Genomic DNA, 15,289 nt, shown 5'->3' on the forward strand with positions numbered 1-15,289 from the left:
AGATTCGGGCTAGCCAGTTAGACTGCCCGTCGAAGAGTTGTACTTGTTGAGGTGCGGTTAGTTGTGGCTGGCTTTGATTCTGATCAGTCCATCTGAAGTTGGGGTGGTCCCTCCACGGAACATCTCTCTGCTTCCCCTGGATCCAGTTGCCATTTGTGTTCCAGTGGCCTACTGCGTTCACTTTCTCTACCTCAGGGGGAAATTCACAGTAATAGTAATGATGTTCTTCTGGAGGTGGCGGTTGTGGTACATACTGTGTCTCCTTCGGTGAAGGTGGTGGCGGTGGTCTCGTTTTTTCTACTGCTTCCAGCAGTTTCTTCTCCATCTGCTCGAATCGAGCCTCCAACTTTTCATCGTTGCGCGCCTCTACTGCGTGCAATGCTCATCTCCTGTACTGCCCTCGAGAGGTTTCATACGACCGCTTAGCTTCAATCAGCCCCTCCAAAATATTCTTAGCTTGGCTAAAAAGGGTTTTTGAGAAATCCCCTTGTGCTGCGAGGTTGAGGTCGTTTTTGCTGTCCACCGTGAGTCCGCCATAGAAAATCGAGTAGATTTCCTTCTCTCCTAATTTGTGGTTAGGGCATGCTTGAAGAAGGCCTTGGAACCTATCCCAGTACTGGACGAGGGGCTCGTCGTATTCCTGTCTGGCTTCTGTAATTTCCCTTTTCAGGGCGCTTGTTTTTTATGTTGGAAAGAAATGATCGAGGAATATCATGCGAAACTCAGCACATATTATGATGGATCCTTCCGGCAGCCTTGACAGCCAGACACTCGCGTCCCCCTTCAAGACAAAAGGAATAGCTTTGAGTCTGTAATCTTCGGATGTGGATCCAGCTGGCACGGGCTTAATATCACAGTACCGGCAAAATTCGTCCAAAAAAGCATACGAACATTCCTTCGAAAGGCCATAGAAGTGGGACAAAACGGCCAGTACTCCTGATTTGATGGCAATGGTCCGTATCCCAAGAGTATCGGTGATGGCATATGTGGGCTCTCTCTCATCATGAGCATGTAGAGAATCGATCCCCGAGTCGTCGATGACAACGGCCATCTCTGCTTCCGTTCGTTCTTGTGGTGGTGGTTGTGTTTTCCGCTCGGTGGCTGCTGCTGCTTCTAATGCGGCTCTGCGACGAGTGATGACAACGTCGGCTTCCTGGACTCTTCACTGAGTGTTAATTCTTCTGTATATCAAGGGATGGTTCCAGTAATCGCCTTGGTGGTACCTTCTCATCAACAGCAAACACAAAAAATGAGAAATAAAATTATATACACCTGCGCACTACGCACAAACATAAAGTAACGGCGCCATTTTGGTAGAGGACTAAGAAGGGGATCGAAAACACAAATAGAATGCAGATCAAGTTATATTGAGTGATAACCGAACCAATTGGATCAGTTAGCAATTGTCGTTGCCACTTAATCAATTCACTCTAGCTCTCGCCCTTTCCGCCTTGCAAAAGTAATTTATAACTCCCAATTTTGCACGACTTTAACAGTAAAGCGGCAAATTCGGGGTCGATCCCACAGGGAAGTTGGTGTGTCGAGTGTGTGAGTAGTGAACAGGGGGGGTTTGGCTGCTGCCACGCTTTAATTTGGGAGTTTTAACTATTATTTTAATCTACACAGAATTTAAACTAACTAGCTTGATCAACCGAATTCTAGCTATTGGGTCAAGTGATTTGCAGGAAACAACAGAAAAGTAAATGCGCGGATTTAGAGTGAAAATGACTTGATTAAACTAGAAACTGATTACAGCGTGAAATTAAACTAAGCTAACACTTGGAGTCTAAGAAAGCGGTAAACTGAGAAGAATCTCAGCGGGAAACTTAAGTCACGCTAACAGAAATGAGTATTCTGCAGTGCTCCCTTTGGTCGCCCTTCTAACTAAGCTAGAGAATTAAATTAAACTAAGCTAGAGAGCTGGACTACGCTAGATAACTATGCTAAACTAAACTAGGCGGAAAGTGAAGTGTCTTTCTTGTGGTGGCACAACTCTATTTATAAGCTCGATTCGACCTCCAGCTGGATAACGATCTTGTCAAGGAATATTCACTCATTCTGAGAATGAGCGACTCATTGATTGCTACATGCTGTTCTTCTAGAATGTTGACACTTTTTGGTAATAAATTCGTGACTTAACTTCATCCTTGCGTCTCATATTCCAGCACGTGTCCCCTTCTAGAACGTCGTCCTTGATAACAGAATGGTGCGCTGTATCCAGCTCATTTCCTCACGTGCTCTTCTTCCAGAAGCTCGTGGTCCCCTCCTAACTGCTTGATCGCATCCCCTTGATCAACTCCCCCGATTCTTAGCCTTTTATCGCCTTTGTACTTGCTTGATCAGGTCGGCCTTGAAGCCTTGGTCAAGTGGTAATTCTGCACATTTAACACTTGTTTTGCGTGATAAACCGATCAAGTAGCATGTATTTCACCCATAAAACGATGCATGAAATAGGTCCTATCAGTATCCTATGACGTGATTATGTGCGACACGTTGAGAAATATTATGGCATGTTTTTCTTATGTTGATGAAAGTTGGGATGGGTAAATTTAAGAGAATGATAAGAGGAACGATATGACATGCATGATAATTTGAATTGATGAAAGGCTGATTTGTATTGTGGTTTGGCAAGGGTGATTGTGGATACGTGAGCTCGAGGAACAAGAGTTTCCATAAGTTGGTTTTTGTGTTGTTTAAACGATCGAGGTGGGCTTTCTTTTCAAACCATTTTATTTTCCAAAAATACGATGTGGTGTTATAAGGGTGGTTTAACTTGTTATGTCATGCCATGTTATTTTGTTTGTGAGATTGTTGCCTGATGCCTAGTTCGTCTGAGCTTGCTCCGTTAGGCTATATGGTTGTGTTGTGAAACAAATTCGGGTCTGAGTAGGGCCGTAAACCCTATCAGGCTGTGTACACTGGTGGGATCGTGAGCCGTCCTTGCTAGTCGGCCGGTCTCGTGGGCGAATAGTGTGGCCACACTTTCGTCGCACTGTGATATGATGATTGTGATTGACGGATTGATGTGAAAAGTGGGGAGATAAATTGTCTGGCCAGACTTGAAATATTTTTGTGTTCTCGTGATATTTCTTACTACATATAAAACTCGAGATTACTGGTATGGATGACATAACTATATTAAAATGTTTTCGGCATGAGCCCATTGAGTACAACAAGTACTCAGCCCTGCATATTCTTTTTCTTTATGTGCAGGTTGAGCGGGATGTTGCGGAGGATGTTGAGTTGGCCTAAGAACTTAGGATGCGTTGTGTCTTCATACATAGGCGTTATCCTCGACTCTCTTTAAACCTTATTTCCGATGCTATATTTTGAAATCTGTCTCAATACTTTAATCTTTTTCGTACTGTGCTAAGCATGTATGGTTGTGTTAGGATTTTAACCGAGTATTTGCAATGTTACTTTAAAATGGTGTTTACGTGATTTAAACTAAATGGTTCTTTAGAAGTTAATTGGGTTTTTAATATTTATTTTCTCTGCTGCTTCTTTCTTAAAAAGAAATTTTTTTTTTCATAAGTCGTTTCTAATTAATAGTAAATTATATTAGACTTTTTAAACTAAAATATTTTTCTTCCTTTAAGCTAATTGAGTTTTCGTAAACTGTTATCCTTGTAAGTTGTCGTTTTTGTCGTCCCTTGGTCACGATTGCCGCGTTTGTAGTACCCCTAGTATGGGCGGTCGTGACAGAGTGGTATCAGAGCTTCGTTCTTTCGCTCTGGTCCGAGAGTCTTCTTTTACCTTAGGTCTAGATTAGTGAACCCTTATTGACTAGAAGTGTCTCGAAGGCTCAACATCCAAAGCATCGCGCTCAACCAAAGAAAGTGAGGTATGTTTTAAGTTGTTGCAAGCATGTGAGATCGATGCATGAAATTGGCGATGATATGATGATGATGTTCTGGCAAGTGTATGCATGCGAATGAATGTTATACGTGAAGATGAATTGTGATGATATGATTATGTGGAATATGAGTATGATTGACATGATAAATTAAACACGTTATATATATGTGAATGCGATGTTGTGATGGTATGATCATGTGAAGTATGAACATGATTGACAAGATGATCTAAGCACGTGTTGTATGTTGATTATGTATTTGTTATGGTGTGATTATATGGAGCATGAGCAAGATCAGTATGATGACTAAGTATGTGTTGTATGTGCAAAAATACCACGACATTAACATGTAAAGATATGAAGCCTTAAGATAATATTAAACTTCGAACTACGTGACGAACTTAGGAAACATCACAAACAAACAATGAGATAAAATGTGTTTTAAAAAGAAACTTTCATTTTCGCGTAGATGGCACGAACTAAACGAACCGCGCTTAAGAGCAGTCAATATAGTGCCAGAATGCGACAAGCAATAGACGATTACCGCCACTACGAGAGAGAAGAAGGAAAACATTTAAAAGAGGTCGTCGCCCATTTCGAAACCCTGTGGCGAGAAGTCCGCGGGTATCACGCGTCGTCCTTTAGTGGCATAAGGTGACTGGTCGAGTTGATGCCCGAGAGCTGGAACTCTTGGATGGATGCAACGGCCAGCCGGTTTACGTGGTATGAACCACAGAATAAGGTGATGGATGGCGACAAGAAAGGTTTTCTGAAAGCCTTGCAGTGTGCTCTGATCGACTCTCGTTCTGAGCAACCACCGTCGGCAGAAGATGAGAAGAACGGGATAGTTTGGGAAGAAAAAACCATGATTGAGAATAAACCCGCGACGGAAGGTGAAGCCACGGCACAAGTAGGGATGATTCCGGGCTTCGAGGGTGATTATGTAGACGATATGAGGGATGATGCTGAGGACTTCCGTTGGCTCGACGAGAACCCGAAAGAGGAAGAGGACCCAGAAGAGGAAGAATATAAGGATAGATAGATGAATGTTTTTTTTTAAGTTGTTAAGACGATGGAAGTAGTACTTTTGCTTTTGTTCCCAAACGAATGTTTTGGCTTTCCTTTCCACGTTATCTTTTGGAAGTTCACTTTTCGCATAACTTTACGTACTTGTGTTGTATCATTTTGTACGCGTGCATCAATTCAAAGAAGTGGTGTTTTGATAACAACAATTACTCACAACGATGCTAACTTGTGTTTTAGATCAATATGCCACCAAGACGTAGACGTGGTCCAAGAGTGGAGAACAATGTGGGAGAGCAGACAGAGGGAAGTGTCGGGAATCCACCCCCGCCTCCACCACCATCTCTACCCCAACCAAACGAAAGGGAATACATCAAGGCCTTTTGAAAAGAGAACCCACCCAAGTTTAATGGGTTGGGAGAGCCCCCGAAGGCGGAGGCATGGGTACGCGACCTTGAGCGTATCTTTGACTTTATGGGATGCACTGATAGGGAACGTCTGGCCTGCGTGACTTATCAACTGACAGGGCCCGCTGATTTTTGGTGGGAAACTAAGAGGAGGACCATGGACCCCGCTCGCCGTGAGGCGCTTACTTGGGAAGAATTTAAGGAAGAAGTGTACAACAAATATGTTCCCATGAGTTATCGGCGATCGAAAATTGTGGAGTTCCACACCTTAAAACAAGGAAACATGACGGTCACGGAGTACGACCGCGCTCTATGTGCGATGACCGGGTATGCACCAGAATTGGTAGACACAGACGAGAAGATGGCGGAGAAGTTTCGTTCTGGCCTTAGACCCGAGATAAGGGCAGCTGTGGCCAGCCGCAGGGGAATTCCTTATTCCGAGGTGTTGGGTTGCACCTTAGATGTGGAGGAAGCACTGCCCAAGAACGAGAGGGTGATAAATCCTACACCACCTGCACCCCCATCGAACTATAGAGACAAGAGGAAGTGGGAGGGAAACCGAGCTCCTTTTGACAACAAGCGGCGTTTTTCCACTTTTCGGCATCCGCAGAACCATGGCCGCCAAGTTGTGCCACATCAGAGGGGAAACCCACAAAGAACACCATACTGTAATCGGTGTTCCAAGTATCATGTTGGGGAATGCAGAGTTGGAGGCATTCGGTGCTATGCCTGCGGTGGAAATGGGCACATGTCTCGAGAGTGCCCAAATAACAACAAAGGTGGAGCGAAGAATGGGCAAGGACAGAGGCCACCGCAACAGCCACAACCGATCCGACAAGTGGCCCCACAACAAGCAAGGGCGTATGCCCTGAAAGAAAATCAAGTGTAGGAGCAACAAGCTAACAAGGGTAAGGAGAATTTGGCAGGTATGGGAAAGCTCCAACAACTACCTATTATCGTGTTGTTTGATACGGGTGCTTCGCATTCTTTTATTTCGATATCATGTGTGAATGCCCTAGAACTCCCTACTGCTAAGCTTGAACCGATAATGAATGTGTCTTCGCTGGTTGGAGGTTTGATTGAGATTGTGAGAACTTGCTCAAACATAGAGTTTGTGTTAGGAGAACTAGGAGTAGTGGCCCAACCTTTGCACGTCATGCCTTTGGAGAACGTAGACATAATTTTTGGAATGGATTGGCTTACCGAGAACCACGCGACGATTCACTGTAAAGAGAGACAGATTTCTTTTCAAGCCCCGGGCAAAGAGGTGACTCTCTTATATGGGATCTCCATGAACCGACGAACCTCCATAATCTCCGCATTGCAAGCAACCACGATGATTAGAAAAGGGCGTCCGGCGTATCTTGTGTACTTGAACAGAGAGGAAAAGAAGGATTTGAAAGTGGAAGATGTGGCAGTAGTACGAGATTTTCCCGAGGTGTTTCCCGAAGCTTTGCCTGGACCGCCACCCGACAGACAATTAGAGTTCACTATTGATTTGGAACCAGGGTCTGCGCCAGTATCGAAGGAGCCGTACCGAATGGCCCCTAAAGAGTTGGCAGAGTTGAAGATCCAGTTGCAAGAACTGTTAGACTTGGGTTTCATCCGACCTAGTGTGTCACCCTGGGGAGCGCCAGTGTTGTTCGTTAAGAAAAAGGATGGAACGATGAGGATGTGCATCGACTATCGTGAACTCAACAAGATGACCTTGAAGAATAAGTACCCACTGCCGAGGATTGATGATTTGTTCGACTAACTTCGAGGAGCGGGCGTATTTTCGAAAATGGACTTGAGGTCGGGATATCATCAACCAAAGGTCCGACGCGAGGATGTGCCTAAGACCGTGTTTCGCACTCGTTATGGCCATTATGAATTCGTCGTGATGCCATTTGGGCTAACCATCGCCCCGGCCATCTTCATGGACTTGATGAACCGAGTTTTCCACGAGTATCTCGACAAGTTCGTGTTAGTATTCATAGACGATGTTTTAGTATACTCGAAGAACTAGGAGAAACATGGATGGCATCTACAAACAATGTTGGAAACATTGCGAAAGATGAAGCTTTATGCCAAGTTTAGTAAGTGTGAATTTTGGTTACTCGAGTGAACTTTCTGTTAATTATGGAGCCTAAAATATCTCCTACCATGTTTAGGATTTGTTTCCTTGAAGTATATTTCCTTGTGATAGATTTATTCCTTAAAAGATATTTCCTTATGGAATATGTTTCCTAGTTTGACTAGAATTAGGGCTCTCTAGTTACTTATAAATAGAGGTGTTCCCTCATTGTTAAATCATCCTGAAATTATATAGTGAAATCCCTGGCTTGGCATCGCCCCCAGACGTAGATACACATTGTATCGAACTGGGTAAACAACTTCTTGTGTTCATTCTCTTTCATATTCGTGATTGCCTGTGTTTATTTCCCAACAACTGGTATAAAGAGCCTAGGGTTTAAGAGGCAGAAATCACGATGGGGATCGACGAGAAAATTGCTGTAGAGAAGTTCGATGGATCTGATTTCGGATTTTGGAAGATGCAGATTGAGGATTACCTGTACGGTAAAGATCTCTGGCAGCCTTTAAAAACCAAACCCGAAAAGATGGAACATGAGGAGTGGGAGCTGGTGGACAGAAAAGCGATGAGCGCGATTAGGCTATCGTTGTCCAAGGATGTGGCTTATCACACGACTGCAGCAAAGTCGACAAAGGAGATGATAAAGATCTTGGAGGACATGTATCAGAAACCATCAACGGCAAACAAGGTACATCTGATTAGACGATTGTTTAATTTTAGAATGCAAGAGGGAAAGCTGGTGCAACAACATCTCAACGAGTTCAACATGATTACTTCGCAACTGAACTCGGTTAATATAAAATTCGATGATGAAATTCGTGCCCTGATTTTGCTATCGTCTCTGCCTGAGAGTTGGGCTGGCACAGTGACAGCAGTTACTGCTGCAGAGACAAAACTAACAGTTGACAGAGTAAGAGATCTGATGATTGGTGAGGAAGTTCGCCGGAGAGAATCAGGATCTTCTACTTCGGGATCAGCACTGAATACAGAACAGAGAGGCAGATCGAAGGGAAAGCAAAATCGTGGAAGATCAAATTCCAGAGGAAGGAGTCAATCCAAGAAGGATTTGGATAAAGTTAAATGCTGGAATTGTGATGAGTTTGGGCATTTTAGAAATCAATGTGAGGCACCGAAGAAGTATAAGAATAAGGATCAGAAGGACAAGAAGACAGCAAACGCTACCATGTCTGATGACGATGGCGAGGCGTTGGTCTTGAGCGACAGTAGTCCGATGGAATCGTGGGTATTGGATTCTGGCGTCGTTTCACTCCTGCAGCAATGTGGAGATAATGGAAGACTACGTTTCTGGCGATTTTGGGAAGGTACATCTGGCTGATGAAGAGCCCTTAGATATCGTGGGAAAGGGAAACGTGAAGGTAGTGACGTCCAATGGATCCCTAATAAAACTGAATAGAGTCAGACACATTCCTGGATTGCAGAGAAGTTTGATTTCGATTGGGCAGCTTAATGCAGAAGGGTACACCGTGACGTTTGGCTGCAACAATTGGAAGATTACCAAGGGAGCTATGATAGTAGCTCGAGGTAAGAAGGAGGGTACGTTGTATACCACAACTAACTCCAAAGATTGCATTGATATTGCAAGTGAGGCAAATAATGCAGATTTGTGGCACTGTCGTCTTGGCCACATGAGCGAGACAGGGATGAAGATAATGTGCTCAAGAGGTTTACTGCCTGGCTTGAAAACTGTTGAAGTTGGCCTGTGCGAGGATTGCGTGTTTGGGAAACAGAAAAGGGTGAGTTTCTCAGGAGGAGGCAGAAAATTGAAGACACAGAAGTTGGAGATGGTCCACACTGATCTATGGGGACCAGCACCTGTGAAGTCCCTAGGAGGCTCTGAATATTATATGACTTTCATCGACGACTCTACTCGAAAGCTATGGGTTTATTTTCTGAAGAGTAAATCCGATGCGTTTGACGCTTTTAGGAAATGGAAAGCCCTTGTTGAAACTGAAACCAGGATGAAGGTGAAGTGTCTAAGATCCGATAATGGAGGAGAATATGAACTTGCAAAGTTCAAGGAATTCTGCGCCGAGAATGGAATCCGCATGGAGAAAACTGTGAAAGGAACTCCACAGCAGAATGGAATCGCAGAGCGCATGAACAGAACGTTGAATGAGCGAGCAAGATGCATGAGGTTGAAAATTGGATTGCCAAAGAGTTTTTGGGCAGATGCAGTCAACACAGTTTCGGATACCCGAGGAGGTTTGGACAGGAAAAGAGGTAAATCTATCTTTCCTACGCATCTTTGGTTGTGTTGCTTATGCTCATGTTAGTTCCGTTGGGAGAAGTAAGTTGGATGCTAAATCTATTAAGTGTACGTTCATTGGTTATGGAGGCGATGAGTTCGGTTATAGACTCTGGGATGAGCAGAACCGTAAGGTTATTCGCAGTAGAGATGTCATCTTCAATGAACAGGTATTGTACAAGGATAGATTGGAGGCGTCAAGTCCCACCAGTTCTGAGCCACAAGTGGTCGAGCTAGACATCTCAAACTCGAGTGGGAGCAAGGAGAGTCAGAATGCTGAAGAGGTGCTTGAAGAAGAACCAAGCACTCCACCACCGACTATTCCGCTGCGTAAATCGACTAGAGAGCGACGTGCACCTGATAGGTACTCGCCCTCTAATTTCTATTTGTTACTTACTGATGGTGGTGAGCCCGAGTGTTATGCAGAGGCAGGAGAAGGCCCTGATAAACGAAGGTGGAAAATTGCCATGGATGACGAGTTTGCCTCTCTTCTCCTAAATGGCACATGGGAGCTTGTGGAACTTCATAAAGGGAAAAAGGAATTGCATTGCAAGTGGGTCTATCAAATCAAAGGTGAAGCTGATGGTAGCAAGCGCTACAAGGCTAGGCTGGTTGTCAAGGGATTTGAGCAACGATACGGTATTGATTATACAGATGTGTTCACTCCTGTTGTGAAACTAACTACTATTCGTTTAGTGTTGAGTATGGTAATTGCAGAAAATCTATTGTTACATCAGATGGATGTAAAGACGGCATTCATTCATGGTGATTTGGAGGATGAGTTGTACATGACACAGCCTGAAGGATTCATAGTAAAAGGAATGGAAAACCTTGTATGCAAGTTGAAGAAGAGCTTGTATGGTTTAAAGCAAGCTCCAAAGCAGTGGTACAAGAAGTTTGATGGATTCATGATGGAGATTGACTATAAAAGATGCTACGCTGACCATTGTTGTTACTACAAGAGGTTTGACAAGAGCTATCTTATTCTGTTATTATATGTTGATGATATGTTGATCGCAGGAGGTGATCAAAAGGAGATGGATAAGTTGAAAAGGCAATTGTCTGAACGATTCTCCATGAAAGATCTTGGAGAGGCTAATCAAATTTTGGGCATGAGAATCGAGCGTGACAAGGCGACAGGAAAATTGTATCTTTCGCAAGCTGCTTACATTGGTAAGGTTTTGGAAATATTCAACATGGATAATTCGAAGCCAGTAAGTGTGCCTTTGGGCAGTCACTTTAAGCTGTCGAAGAAGGAGTCGCCGAGTACAAAAGAAGAACGTGCTGAAATCAAGAAAATTCCTTATGCTTCAGCAATTGGCAGTATTATGTATGCAATGGTGTGTACGAGGCCTGATATTGCACAAGCAGTGGGAGTAGTGAGCCGGTTCATGGGTGATCCGGGCAAGCAACATTGGGAAGCAGTTAAATGGATCCTTCGATACTTGAGAGGTACTACAGAAAGCGTCTTATGTTTCAATGGCAAGAATGTCGAGCTGGCAGGTTATGTGGATGCAGACTTGGCGTCCAATGATCTTGATGGGAGAAGAAGCACAACCGGGTATGTATTTACTTATGGTGGTACTGCTATTTCATGGACTTCTAAGTTGCAGAAGACTGTTGCTTTGTCTACTACGGAGGCTGAATATGTAGCTGCGACAGAGGCAAGCAAGGAGATGGTGTGGTTGCAGAGTTTCTTAGATGAACTTGGGAAGGAGAACAAGAGTAGCATACTCTACAGTGATAGTCAGAGTGCTATTTTCTTGGCGAAGAATCCAACGTTTCATTCTAGGACAAAGCATGTGGAGTTGAAATATCATTACATCCGACACCTAGTGGAGATGAAAATCCTGCAACTTGTGAAGATACTTGGAAGTGAGAATCCTGCAGACATGTTTACTAAGGTGGTGACCTTAGAGAAATTGAAGCTATGCATAGCTTCAATTGGCCTTGGAACTTGAAGAGAAGGTTAGGCGATGCTAAGCGGATGAAGGGATGAGATCACGAGGAAATGGCTGTTTAGGAGTTGTTAGTCTGCAAGTGGGAGATTGTTAATTATGGAGCCTAAAATATCTCCTACCATGTTTAAGATTTGTTCCTTGAAGTATATTTCCTTGTGATAGATTTATTCCTTAAAAGATATTTCCTTATGGAATATGTTTCCTAGTTTGACTAGAATTAGGGCTCTCTAGTTACTTATAAATAGAGGTGTTCCCTCATTGTTAAATCATCCTGAAATTATATAGTGAAATCCCTGGCTTGGCATCGCCCCCAGACGTAGATACACATTGTATCGAACTGGGTAAACAACTTCTTGTGTTCATTCTCTTTCATCATCGTGATTGCCTGTGTTTATTTCCCAACACTTTCTTGGTCATATTGTGACGGAAAATGGAATTCAAGTAGACCCAGCAAAGGTCGAGGCCGTGCAAAATTGGAAATCGCCGAAAACGCCGAGTGAAATCCGCAGTTTCTTGGGATTGGCGGGATACTATCGACGCTTCATCGAAGGATTCTCTAAAATCGCGAGACCAATGACACAATTGTTGAAGAAAGGAGTCAAAGTGGTTTGGACGCCGGAGTGCGAGGTGAGTTTCCTACTTTTGAAAGAGAAATTGACTACAGCACCTGTTCTAGCCGTACCGGCAGCCGACAAGGACTTCGCCGTCTATACCGATGCATCAAAGGTAGGACTTGGTTGTGTGTTGATGCAAGATGGGAAAGTGATAGCATACGCTTCTCGACAGTTGAGACCGAATGAATTGAATTTTCCGACGCATGACTTGGAGCTAGCAGCAGTAGTGCATGCACTGAAAATTTGGAGACATCATCTCTACAGAGTGAGATGCGAAATATATACGGATCACAAGAGTCTCAAGTATTTCTTCGAGCAGAAGGAGCTAAACATGCGACAACGACGTTGGTTAGAGATCGTGAAAGAATATGATTGTGGTATTCACTATCATCCAGGCAAGGCGAACGTAGTCGCTGATGCTTTGAGTAGGAAGAACCAACCTCAATTGGCTTATTTCCTAACGCAAGAGGAAGCGTTGATTCGCGAATTCGACAGAATGAGTTTGGAAATTGTAAAAGCACCCGAGACAGCAGGAGGAGAATTAGCGACACTAGTGATAGAGCCAGATTTGCGAACCAAGCTCATAGAAGCCCAAAGATGTGATGAGAAGTTGGAAGAGTTACGTACGAAGGTGAGAGCCGAGAAGCTTGATCATTACCGTGAGGAGACGGATAATGCTTTGACGTACGATGGACGATTGTGTGTGCCGAGCGATGAGACGCTAAAAGATGAGATTTTGAGTGAAGCGCACGACACGCCTTACACTGCTCACCCCGGAAGCACGAAGATGTATCGAGATTTGAAGCAACGTTTTGGTGGAATGGAATGAAAGGAGACGTGGCATCGTATGTGGAGCGATGTCTAGCATGCCAACAAGTGAAGGCCTTACACCAACGACCATATGGGAAATTGCAACCACTTGAAATTCCCGAATGGAAGTGGGAGCATCTAGCTATGGATTTTGTGACGAGTTTGCCAAAGTCACAGAAGGGCAACACTGCAATTTGGGTGATCATCGATCGACTAACTAAAAGCGCGCACTTTTTACCAATTCGAATTACTTATGGCGCGGACAAGTTAGCAAAGCTCTACATGAATGAGATTGTGCGTTTGCATGGGGTGCCAAAGACCATTGTGTCCGACCGTGATACAAAGTTCACATCAAAGTTTTGGATGAGTATGCAACGGGAATTGGGCACACAACTGAATTTCAGCACGGCTTATCACCTGCAATCGGACGGGCAGTCAGAGAGGACGATTCAAACACTTGAGGATATGCTGCGAGCCGTTGTCCTAGATCGAGGGGAAAGTTGGGAAACCGTTCTACCGTTGGTTGAATTCGCCTACAACAATAGCTACCAAGCGACGATCGATATGGCTCCGTATAAAGCCTTGTATGGCAGAAAGTGTCAATCCCCACTTTATTGGGATGAAGTTGGCGAGAGGAAGATGTTCGGACCCGACGCCATAAAGGAGATGACCGAAATTGTGCATCAAATCCGCACAAGGATCAAGGAAGCTCAAGATATGCAGAAGTCGTATGCTGACGTGCGTCGAATGGAAATCAACTTCGACGTTGGTGACAAAGTGTTCTTGAAAGTATCCCCAACGAGAGGATGTTAGGGTTTTGTATACTAAAAATCACCTTTAGAGTGATTGGATACTGTAAAACTCTAATTGTTATTTTCCAATAAATGCAACAAATTACTTTTTTGTCATAAATGGTTGTTTATTGCATATTTAAATGTATAAGCAAACATAACAAAGTCTAAGTCTTTGTTTTAGTAGACCGGTTGTGGGCGTCGTCCAATTTAAGGTAACACGGTCAGTTCTAAACAAAGAAAAATAAGAATTTCAGAACCTAGATAGGCCTAGACTACCTATCGTGAAAGGTTGCAATGTCAGTCCGATTATTTCTAAGCCTTATTGAAATAAGATGACGTTGGTGTGGTATAGCACTGAATGGATCTAACAGGATGACGAGTCTTTATGCTATCTACTGAAAGACGAGGTGTTGATAATTAATTTCTTAATCAATGTACGTTAGCATTGAGCATACGATATTGAGTATCTACTACTTTGACTTACCAAAGGTGCGGGTTTTTCGTCACCCAACGATCCGGGTATATTGGGTAGTGGCGATCATTATCTAGCGGTGCTAGGATTGCTATTACGTTGAATCGTGCGCGAGGGGAGTCTCGTTTGATAACATCCACAAGAGGAGCTCGAAACAAGGTTTTATTATTCGGAACCTAGCTAGTTGGAGTTTAATTACTCCATGAATAATAAATATGAGTTTCGTGCTAAGTCCACTCTTGGAGATTAAAATATGTTAATTAATTAAATCCATAGCAGATAATAATTAATTAATGGATGTTTCTATCTTAAGCGCGGGAAATAAATTAAATGCAATTAAAGGAAACCCGGAAAACTTGTAATTTTGAATTTGGAAGGCAGTGCAATATTACTTCTGTAGTGGCTGCTTGTAATATTCCAATATAAGCTTATTTTAAATTGTGGGTTCAATTTAATTGGTAAAAAGCTAATTGGGTGAGGCATGTTTCAAATTCTTCCTTAGATCCCTGACTGGGCCCAATATGTGACTTAATATAAATAGGAGATTAAAGGAGACAGAAAATATATATTATTAATCTATCAATTTTCGTCCCCCTCTAAGAGAGAGAGAGCTCGAAATTTTGCCTCCTCCGTGAGCTGAGTTCTGTCTTCGTTATTCAAGTCCTAGAACGTTGGTGAGATTTGCCCACACAAATATCAGCGTATAGTCCGGGACACCAGTCAGAAGATCCAAGGTCGAGTATTGAAGATCTTCATGTGGAGACGGAGCAAGCCATCATCGATTCTTGATTGAATTAACGAGGTAAATTGGCTAATTCCGTAGTAAGCATGTTTTAGGGATTTTATATGCTAAAGCATGTTTTAATTCAAGTTATGAGCATGATACATGTGATAATTACGCGAATAGAATTTGTCTAAATAATCTGCTAAATAGATCAAATTTATGTGATCATTAGATGTTGCACGCTTCCGCTGCCAACCCCTTTAATTGGTATCAGAGCCAGTCTTTGGC

This window comes from Salvia splendens, chromosome 19, assembly GCF_004379255.2.
Source record: "Salvia splendens isolate huo1 chromosome 19, SspV2, whole genome shotgun sequence".
Taxonomy (NCBI): Eukaryota; Viridiplantae; Streptophyta; class Magnoliopsida; order Lamiales; family Lamiaceae; genus Salvia; species Salvia splendens.